Below are 11,870 nucleotides of genomic sequence, written 5' to 3' on the forward strand. Positions count from 1 at the left end.
TTGAGATTGTTATAAAAAGTGCCATAGAAATGTAATAAATTATTATTACACCAAAGATGGTTTATTTAGTTTAGTGATTGTACATTATTTATAATAAGGGTTACCTGGAGAAAATCGGACCTCTCTGAAATGAAAATGGATGGCCCGCCCTTCAACAAAATATATTTTCACTAAACCCTCCCTGAAAACAAGTGACCCTCCCCTATACCCAAAATAATAATTAAACATAAAGTGGATAGTAGAGAACATGCCTACCATTTACCCTCACTTCTAGGATAGACCAGAGACCGAGATATGCAGGTTTAGAAACTGTTATTCGTCCTGTAAGCATTACTGCACATGACAATGCAGGAATGTTGATAGAACACAGGGCTTCAGGCCAGAAGGTTGTGGGTTCGCGGACCACCGTGGACAAGAGTCTGGGTGGAAATATCTTCTTTATAATAAAAACATTTTATGAATCTATCATTGCGTTTGCGGGTCTGAGAAAAAGTAGCATTTATGAACATTTCATGCAATTCCACGTAATTTTCCATGACTGGAAACCATTGCAGAATATTTTTTTGATTACCACACACATTTCTAAGATTACATGGACAGAGAGAGAGGCCTATGCGTTCATGCCTAATCAATGTGTATTGTTTGCAAAGAAATTAAATCTGAATTATGAATCTAAGCATGATAGAGTACTTTCAAAAGTTAGACAGCCTTTCCACCCCAAACAGAGGAGGCCTTTTTAAGTAAGCTTTAGCTGTTGGCTACTCTTCTTCCGTGGCTTTAGTGTTTCCCTAAAAGCTGTCTGGGTTTTAAACATCTTCTGTTTTACAGAAAGTGAAAAGCTTGATCAATTGATAGCGACAGAATTAGATTATATCCTAAGCAAAGTCAATTTTTTTGTCTCCTCGGCTATAGAAGGTTGTAGTTCAGCTAATGAATGTCAGAAATGTAACAAAGATATCCCATATGCATTCGGACTCACGTCTTTCCCGGGTATTTTACAGCGTGTTTCTAACATAAAGCATTGCGGACCAAAGCACTGTTATAGATCACTTTATATAATCAAATCTGTTTTATTTTCTTCAAAATGTTAAGCTAACAAGGGGTAGGCCTACTGTATGCTTTTTTTGCCATTTTCTTTAACAAAAAGTAGGCCTGTGGCATAGCCTCTCATAACTCCACAATTCGAGTACCGGTTTTAACTACACTGATTCAGAGGTAGGCTATTTAAAGAGTGCATGGTGAGTGGAGGAATTGGCCGACAAATCTATATATAACAGCCTTGACTAATTTCGCCTGTCAAACAGGTATACCCACCTCTTATTTCTTAAATAGGAAGAAATACGCTCCGAAACACAAATCCCTCTTGTTGTTAGTAAAGTTTATTTAAAATGAAGACTTCCGCCGAAGTCGGTCCCTCTCCTTGTTCGGGTGGTGTTCGGAGGTCGACGTCACCGGTCTTCTAGCCATCGCTGATCCACCTTTCATTTTCCATATGTTTTGTCTTTGTTTTCTACACACCTGGTTTCATTCCCCAATTACATGTTCATGTATTTAACCCTCTGTTTCCCCCATGTTTTTGTGCGTGATTGTTTCTATGTTCATTCGGTACCTTATGGCTGGTTTTCGACGGGTGCTGTGTTCACCCGTGCGTAATTGATTACCGTTTATTGTTGGTCAAGTGTATTGTTTACCTTGTGCCTTTATTTTTGAGTAAAGTACGTTGATCACTCATTCTGCTCTCCTGCGCCTGACTTCATGCACCAGCTACACCCACCTTCTGACAATTAGGCCTGCTCAGATTTGCATAGTTTCAGCACCATGAGCTGCTCATTTCCCATTGATTGTGCCGCTTCAAGTTTGGCTAGCCTGCTAGCTACTTCCAGACACATAATGAGAGAACACCCCACTCTGACCATTTTACTCACCCTAGCAGAGCTGGTTAGGCTGTTTTTCATGTTATCCAGAGCGTTGGTGACTGTAACTGTGCTGCTTTGCCGGTTTATTGACACTGGCCATATTCAAAGGGTGTTGAGCATTCATAATTCATCAGTTATTCTGCGCTCTGGCACACTCAGACTAGAGTCGTGTCTTAACATGTAGCTAACTAGCTAGGTAAACAATGAACCATAATCCCAACTCATGACGCTACTACCCTGCATGAATCTAACCAACCAGGTTCAATGTTAGCTAGCTAACATTAGGCTATAACTAATCAAGCAAATGGGTCTGAGATACAAATAAAAAGATCAAACACGTAAGCTTAGCTAGAGAGCCAGCTAACTTTAGCGCGCTAGCTAACAGTACACTTTACCCGTGGTCTGAAATCAGAGTAGATAGCCAGAGCGAATTTTTCCAGCTAGTAAGTCTAGCAACAGTTGTTGCAGTGTAATTCTATTGAAATGGATACTTGCATAGTGGAGTCTTTTGTTAAGGCATGTCTGAGATACGAATAATAAGATCATACACGTAACGTTAGCTAGCAAACCAGCCAGCTAACGTTAACTACAGTAGCTAACAGTACACTTTAACTTCTGTCAAAATTAGAAAAGTGTAATATCTGAAAATGTAGCTAACTATACCTGTACTCAATTCCCAAAGTGTCCACACTGAAAAAAAGTTATGCAGACTTTAGTCGACAGCACGGTATATGCCATCCTGAAGGGTCGACATGACTGATATGCAAATAAAAGAATGATCATCAGAAAGCTATCTGTCGTGCTGCTTGAATCACATGCAAGCTTGCTGGGTTAATTGGTCACAGGCCTGCGAGGTCAGTGGAGTTTGATTGGGACACGGTCTGGTCCTTCTGTTTTCCAGAGAGCTGAGTGCTCTCACTTGCTCCTCCTTATTTTGCATTCTTCTTTTTTCTCCCTCTCATTTTTTTCTCTCAAACCTTTCTCTCCTCTCTCCCCTTCTTTCTAACTCTCCCTCTGTCCTACCTCCCTTCCTTTCTTTCAATCTTGCCCCATCTCCCTCTCTCTCCCCTCCATCCTTCTTTCACCCTCCTCATCCCCCCTCTCTCCCTGTCCTCTCTTTGGCCTCTGCCTAGGGGCCCTCTGCTTGTTGAAAGGTAACAGAATCTGCTAGAATGACCTGCTGAAAAACATGGAGTTGATTCACTGAAGTCCTATCAGGGAGAAGCAGAGGATAGGCCTGTGTTTCCTTCCCATGCTGAAGGTGTCCATTACTGACTCCAGTGCCTGTAAAATGGGCAGAGAGGCAGTGAGCCAGAGAGGCCTGTCTTATAAAGGAAGAGACGGAAGAGGGATGAGAATTGTTCAATATTCAAACATTTCCAGACAGGCAGAAGAGTTAGCAAAAACCAAGGCACCTGCTCCTCGTGCTCATCAGCCAAAACATATGGCTTTGTTGGAAAGAAACGGTGCCAAAATACTTGAATTTACAAGTTCAGATGGTGTGCTGTAACTTTTAACACTTCTCAGTGAAATCAAAGGATTGGCGTTCCTCATCTGAGTAACTCGGTTCCCCTCCGTTTCCCTTCCAAGGTGAAAGATGTGAGCCTGAATTCCGTCTCAGAACAGAAACGAGAATGGCAAAATACCTGCAGCAGGTTTCTCACCGGAAAGATCTTTCATCTAAGTGTTTTGGCACTGTGGTGGGGGAACCACATTGTTTGACCATAACTTAGGTATGCATAATCCTCTTTCATCTACACACTGTCAAACAAAAGGAGCATCTGTCCAAGTCGAGGGGGAGAGTTGGAGACTTTGCCGACATAAAAGGAGGATGGCGGAGCGGTGCGTGTCTGTACTAACATTTGTCACCGTCCGTATTATCCATAGCTTCGAGTCAAAACAAAACAGCTTTCCTGAGAAGGGTTGCTGTGCACGGCACGCTGCCCTCCACTGTTGTTCTACTGTTGAAGCCAGGCAGGCGTGCTGTTCAGACGGCCCTCCTCCTCTCTCTCTCTTTCTATAGGGGCTTTCACACTTTTACTGGGCTCGCCAGCACTCATCCATCCCCCTGTAAAAGGAAGGAGTTTGGTGCTGATACCCCTCTCTCTTTCTCCCTCGCTCTCTCTTTCTTTCTAGGTTTCTCTCTCTTTCACTCTATCTCACTCGGTGCAGCGGGTTTGAGTGCTTCCAGCTGCTGACATCGAATACTGCCTCACACACACACACACACACACTCTTTGAGAAACATGCATGCGTGCAAGTCGCACACATACACACACACACACACACACACACACACACACACACACACACACACACACACACACACACACACACACACACACACACACACACACACACACACACACACACACACACACACACACACACACACGGTTGGACATACATTAATGGAAGCAGCGAGACACGCACACACACATTCACAGACACAGGCACAGTAGGATACGTGCATATACACACATACACTTCCCTCAGTGAAAGGCCTGCCAGTTGTTCCTTTCTGCCTCTATGGGCCCCTCGCCCATCCCTCCTATACCCACCTCCACTCTCTTTTCCTCCAGACTGGAAGGATGTGGGTGATGATTTATAGAGCATGTCCAATTGGTTGTGTTTGTCAGAGCCTGGCATCCAGTTTTTCCCCCTCTCCCTCAGACGATGAGGGTCGCAGGCGCGTTTGGTAGGTAGCCGGCCAAGGAAAACACCTCGCAGCATGCAGACCCCCGAAAATCGCCGGCTAAGCAAAACAGGGAGGAGGAATGCAGTCCCTGTCAAAGAGCGGTTTATGCCATGGGCCAGGCTCTGTGTATTTCACTCTAATTAAAGTCTGGCTGCGTGTGGATATGGACCGGACCGGGCCTCGTGAAACACTAGAGCCTTCAGTCTTCAGTAGCAGCCAGCAGCATGGGCTGTCAGGTCTTTCATCATATTATGAAATCAAGAGGAAATGGCCAGAGCAGAGAGGACCTGTTGCTGGGTATAAGACTGAAGTAGCCTTGGGAAAAAATGGTAATGCGACGCAGGGGGGCAGTGGAGGGCAGTGGAGGGGAGTGGGGGTCCGGAGGGGTGTAACTATAGCTGCTAAACTTGCATTCAGGCCTTTTTGAGGACTCAGATAGGCTGTATGGCGGGGTACGGCGGCTACTTAGGGCTGGAGACAGAGAGGGCTTTAAGCCTCTTTGTCAAGCTCCTCAGATCTCAGTGGACTGCTGTGAAAGGAACGAGCGCTACAGCTGTCTAGCAACCAGAAACCCTGATACCCATGATACTGGGGATAGGGTTTGCTTTAGGTGTTTGTCTGTGTGTACAGTACACAAATACTGTTCCAGGTGGTGTTACATACACACGCTGTCTGCAAGCGTAGTGGATCTGTAAAAAAAAAAATATATATATACAGTATATTGTGATGGGAGCACTGGCATGTTTTGCCAATAAGTCAAATCAAATCAAATTGTATATGTCACATACATGTGTTTAGCAGATGATAATGCGGGTGTAGTGAAATGCTTGTATTTCTAGCTCTAACAGTGCAGTAATATCTAACAGTAATATCTAACAATTTCACAACAATACACACAAATCTAAAGTAAAGGAAAGCAATTAAAAATATATAAATATTGGGCGAGCAATGTCAGAGGGGCATAGACTTAGATACAGTAGAATAGGATAGAATATAGTTTATACATATGAGATGAGTAATGCAAAATATGTAAACATTATTAAAGAGACTAGTGTTCCATTATTAAAGTGGCCAGTGATTCCAAGTCTATGTATATAGGGCAGCAGCATCTAATGCGCTAGTGATGGCTATTTTACATAATTTAATTTAACAGTCTGATGGCCTTGAGATAGAAGCTGTTTTCCAGTCTCTCGGTCCCAGCTTTGATGCACCTGTACTGACCTCGCCTTCTGGATGATAGCGGAGTGAACAGGCAGTGGCTCGGGTGGGTGTTGTCCTTGATGATCTTTTTGGCCTTCCTGTGATATCGGGTGCTGTATGTATCCTGGATGGCAGGTAGTTTGCACCACCCTCTGGAGAGCCCTGCGGTTGCGGGCGGTGCAGTACCAGGCAGTGATACAGCCCGACAGGACGCTCTCAATTGTGCATCTGTAAAAGTTTGTGAGGGTTTTAAGTGCCAAACCAAATGTATTTTGCCTCCTGAGGATGAAGAGGCTCTGTTGCACCTTCTTCACCACACTGTATGTGTGAGTGGACCATATCAGTTTGTCAGTGATATGTACGCAGACAAACTTGAAGCTTTCCACCTTCTCCACTGCGGTCCCGTCAATGTGGATACGGGGGTGCTCGCTCTGCTGTTTTCTGAAGTCCACGATCAACCCCTATATTTTCTTGACGTTGGGTGAGAGGGTATTTTCCTGGCACCACACTCCCAGGGCCCTCACCTCCTCCCTGGAGGCTGTCTCGTCATTGTTGGTAATCAGGCCTACATCTGTTGTGTAGTCTGCAAACTGGATGATTGAGTTGGAGGCGTGCGAGGCCTCGCAGTCATGGGTGAACAGGGAGTACAGGAGGGGGCTGAGCATGCATCCTTGTGGGGCCCCAGTGTTGAGTATCAGCGAAGTGGAGGTGTTTTTTCCTACCTTCACCACCTGGAGATGGCCCGTCAGAAAGTCTAGGACCCAGTTGCACAGGGCGGGGTTCAGACCCAGGGCCTCAAGCTTAATGATGAGCTTGGAGGGTACTATGGTGTTGAATGCTGTGCTATAGTCAATGAACAGCATTCTTACGTAGGTATTCCTCTTGTCCAGATGGGATAAGGCAGTGTGCAGTCTGTGGATCTATTTGGGCAGTAAGCAAATTGAAGGTCTAGGGTGTCAGGTAAGGTAGAAGCGATATGATCCTTGACTAGTCTCTCAAAGCACTTCATGATGACAGAAGTGAGTGCTATGGGGCAATAGTCATTTATTTCAGTTCATATTTCCATATGTAGGGATATATATTGATAGAAAAGGATACACATAGACCACCACATTTGCCTACAAAACATCATCATTAATCACTCTGTGATTTCGCATAGAATGTGCACCAAAAATATGTAACATTTGCACATTCCCTTCATCTGTCCCCATAGTGATACACCATCGTCTGTCTTATAAGCCTCCTCATCACACGGGTACTCCAGACAGAGCTTCAGACACTCTAGACTCTGCCAAAGCACCATAGCTCTTTCTATGAAAGTCACACCTTAGCTGGAACGCTGCTGCGGCACAAGCCTGGAGACACAGAGGAGTTTTATGAACTCATCCCACACTGCCTCAAATGAGCCATGGTAAATTCCTCCATGCCAGTCAATCCCCGGGGAGGCAGTAAAAAAAACTACTATATTTCGGGGCAGACACCCTGCTCAAACTGACAGCAACTGCTGCGACAGCAAAGTCAGAGAGCTGCCGAGAGAGAGAGAGAGGAAGAAAGACCATGTCCAAAAACCCATACTTGCGTACTAGATAGTAGGCCGTATGTTAAAAAATGGTGACATTTAGAAAAATAATCTATTATACTTTAAATGCCCAGATGTCATACTAATTTCGGCTTTGACAACAGCTGATCAATTAGATATGGGGATGCCCTACTGAAATCAACGAAAAAACACATTCGCGCATGATGCATTCTCGGTATGTGAAAAAAATGAAAGGGTTATAGTATGCCAGGATGTTATAGTCATCTAGTAGAATTCGCTGTACACTTCTCAGGAACTTCACAGCCACAATGCATTGGAACAGGGGGGCTGCAAGTCTTGATAGGTAGATCTCTTCAAGTAAACAACAAACCATCTTGGAAGATGGTGAATAGTGAAGCTTCTGTGAATGGTATTCAAATGTAACTCGTTTTTGATCTCCTTAAAATGATCACCACTATTTCATCGTAATGTTACTTCTTTGAAAACAGATCTGCAGCCTGCTGCCTGCCGTGCCTTTAGCTAGCTACGTGCTTTAGGATGACTGGAAGTTAAAGCCGTTCGAACTGTAAGGTTAGTCGCTCAACTTGCTTGCTGTTGAGCGGAAATGTCATATTTAACATTAGCCTAGTTAGCTAGATAGCTAGCTAGCTTCTTGTTGTGAATACAGGGCTTATGTTCAAACTGTTACAGGGTCTGATGACAATACCAGGTATTTAATTTAGTGTCAAATACAGCAGGAGAAATGCCGACTAAAAAAATGTTTTGAGTAAGTCTTGTGGCCATAGTTAGCGATCTTGCCACTGCTCTAAGCACTGCCGCTAGCTATAGCCTATGTTAGTAATGTGGTAGCCTACATTCCTATTTTCCACAGTGGTGCTGGTTCCAGCACTTCTCTTTCCTGATTTGTCCCGTTGGTTTATCTGTGTTAAACTGATTGTAATGTTCATGCTATGCAATATTAGTTTCTACCTGAACAGTTACAGCCTGATTGGGTCTAGCTAGTTTCATTGCACATAATCTGTTATGGTAAAAGTAATGGTAGTCTGCACTTGTTACTGTTTCACCTTGGCACTCCAATTTGATAAAGTATGTGGCAGTCTAGCTATCTACAGAAAGTTCACACAACTCTACTTTGCTCATGTTTTGGTCAACGTTGTACTTCATCCAATGTCTTTTCAGGATCTCCGTGAAGGAGTGTGAGCTGGAGGTGCAGCTGTCACCTGCATGGGTGAAAAATAAGTGGGAGAACCATAAGCAAAAATACAAGGTACACTACTGTATGTGAACTTGAAATGTATTGCTTTTACATGTAATGTATGTTTGATGCTGAAAGCTGTCCTTTTCCATATTTTTCAGGAGTTGAAGGCTCCCCCCGGGGCTGCCACTCCATCACCCCAAAGGTCATCATCTCCTCCTCTCCCTCCCAGAAAGGTCCAGGTGTGGAGGCAGGAGAAGTATGTGACTGTCAGGGAGGCATGCCCTATGGACATTTTAGAGGCCATGATTAAGAAGTAGTTTTAGGTATTTTGTATGTCATTTATCTATAGCTATTCATTTATTCATTTTCTACTGTTTTTGGTGAAGTCCTTTTTTTTTTACCGAAAGTGGATTTCTGTTCTCTCATTGAAAAGTTTGTACCCAAAAAAATATTTGATGCAGGTACATCTATGTAATGAGTACGATGGGAGACAGAGTGCTGGTTTCAAGTACAGGGCGCAGCAGGTGTTTATTAGTAAAGGACTACAGGAGGAGGCAGGTAGATGGGTCCAGGGGCAGGCAGAAGGTCATACACAGGTACTCCAAAAAGGTAACAGTACAGGCAGGGAAAATGCAAATAATGTAGTCCAGTAGATCAGGCAAGAGGTTGATGACAGGAAATCTGATAGGCAAAAGTACAGGCAGGGAATAGGCAAAAAGGCATCGTTAGTGAGGATTGCCAAAAACTACAATATACGGGAGAAAAATATACTAAAACGGAAATGAACAGAGCTCCGAATAGAATTTGTATCAAAACAAACAATACCTCACAACGATGGGGAACTAAATAGTGTGTAAATGACCTACAGGTGTGTGAACAGGTGATCAGTATTCAGGTGATTGGGATCTGGAGAGTGAGCTGCGTTCAGGGGATCTAGGTGTTTGAGAGTGTGAGTTGGAAGCAGACGTTACAATCTACTGTTGGTGTGTTTTACTTTAACCCATGTGTGGTGTTCGGGTCTGTGGGACCCATTTTCAATGTTTAAATAAAATAACAATTATACAATTAATAATTTTTTTAACCTGAGACTCATTGGCCTTGGCTCATTTTCTGTGAAGAACATTTAAAAGAACACCTTTCATTGAGTGCACACTGTGCACCCCCTACACATATATATTACATATGTGGTGTTCGGGTCTCCTCCTTGGGCCTGCTGTTTCAACATAGCACCAAGAATCTCTTTGCCTGTCTGCCTGTCTCCCGATTTTCTCGCACTCTTTACCCTTTGTAGTGTGTGAAACTATACAATGTCTTGCTGGAACCTGCACAATGTTATTATAGTACATTATTTCGATACATTGTAAAAAATGCTGTATTTTCCCACACTCTACCCCAGCCAGGTGCAAATTGGGGGAGGGATACAACAAATAATTAGCTTTGCATGTGTGGCTCCTTACCACAGTCAGTATGGCAAAAATAATCTCTGCTTAGAGGGCCTTTAAGTCATTTTTGCAGAGAGAGAAGCTAGTGTGGAAGGAGCGTCTTCCACTTTGGAAGATTAAGAATTTTCAGAATAAGAGGATCATGACAATGAGTTGGAAGAAGAGGATGAGATTGACCCTCAGCCAGCCCCAGGACCAGTCCGTCAGCAGCCAGCCCCAGGACCAGCCCGTCAGCAGCCAGCTCACCTGCAGAAGGAGAAATATGGATGTCAAAACATTGTGAAATTGCCCAAGGAATGAGCCACCCCTCATGGTTGCCAATGTGATAAGGATGCAACAAGGGCCGACGCAGATGGCGGTTACTCATGTGCAGGACATAAAGTCTTCTTTTGAACTGTTCATCACAGACACCATCCAGAAAATCATTCTGGACTGCACTAATTTGGAGGGAAGGCGTGTTTTTGGAGAGAGATGGAAGGAGATGGATCAAACTCATGCATACTTTGGGGTTCTTATCCTGGCTGGTGTTTTCACACCAAATGGGGAATCCACAGAATTCCTGTGGGATGCAGAAACTGTCAGAGAACTTTTCCGTCCAACTATGTCTCTGGGAAACTTCCACATTATTTCCAGGATTATCCGCTTTGATAACCAAGACACCAGACCAACTTGGCGGCAGAGAGACAAGCAAGCTGCAATCAGGTCAGTGTGGGACAAGTGGTTGGACCGCCTTCCCCTGTTTTAATACCCTGGGCCCAACGTTACTGTTGACGAGCAGCTTATGCCATTTAGGGGCCGCTGCCCCTTCAGGCAGTAAATACTGTCTAAACCTACAAAATATGTAATCAAGATCTGGGCTGCCTTCATCATATGCGTGGAACTTGCAAGTGTATACGGGGAAGGCAGATGGAGGAGCCCCTGAGAAGAACCAAGGGATGCGGGTTGACCTGGCCGTGACACAGGGACTCCGTGGCCACAAAATCACATGCAATGACTTTTTTACTTCTCACAAGCTGGGATAGGAGCTCCTCAAGAAGAAGCTGATGATGGTAGCAACAGTACGAAAAAAAGCCAGAGCTCCCACCTCAGCTGTTGAATACACGGAACATGCCTATCAATTTCCTCTAAGTTTGTGTTCACGGCCGACACGCCCCCAATGTCCTGAGTGCCAAAGAAAGGCAAAAATGTGGTACTTATGAGTACGCTGCATAGGGATGGGAGAATCTGTGACCAGGAACATCAAAAACCTGAAATCATAATGGATTACAATGCCACAAAACGAGTGGTGGACGATTTAGACAAGCTGGTAACAGGCTACAGCTGCAAAAGAAGGAACCCTACGCTGGCCACATGTGATATTCTTCAACATCTTGGACATCTCGGCGTACAACGCGTTTGTCATCTGGATGGCATTGAACCCAGATTGGAACAGAGGGAAGCTCCAGAGGAGACGGCTCTTTCTCGAGGAGCTGGGCAAGGCATTGGTAAGACCACAAATCCAGAGGAGGCAACATATCCCAAGGACCCCAGCTTCTGCAGCCATCGTGAGGAGGATGCTGGTGCCCCATCCGCAGAACCAACAACTCCAATACCGTAAGTAAGTGTGAGTGATGCTGTTGCATGTGTGTGTGTGTCTGACTCTCCTATATCGGCCTGCTGTAACTATGTGAGTGAGTGAGTTGTTAGTAAAATTACTGAACTAAGTGTTTTCATCATCACTGTGATGTGTGTGGACCCAAGAAGGACACGAAGACACAGTACACATGCATCAAGTGCAAGAAATACATTTGCAACACACACAGTAAAACTATGTCCCTCATGTGGTGTGTAGACCGGCCTTAACTTGTGGCTCATGGGGCTCATTTATAATTTCCAT

The sequence above is a fragment of the Salvelinus alpinus genome, chromosome 9 (genome assembly GCF_045679555.1).
Source record: "Salvelinus alpinus chromosome 9, SLU_Salpinus.1, whole genome shotgun sequence".
NCBI lineage: Eukaryota > Metazoa > Chordata > Actinopteri > Salmoniformes > Salmonidae > Salvelinus > Salvelinus alpinus.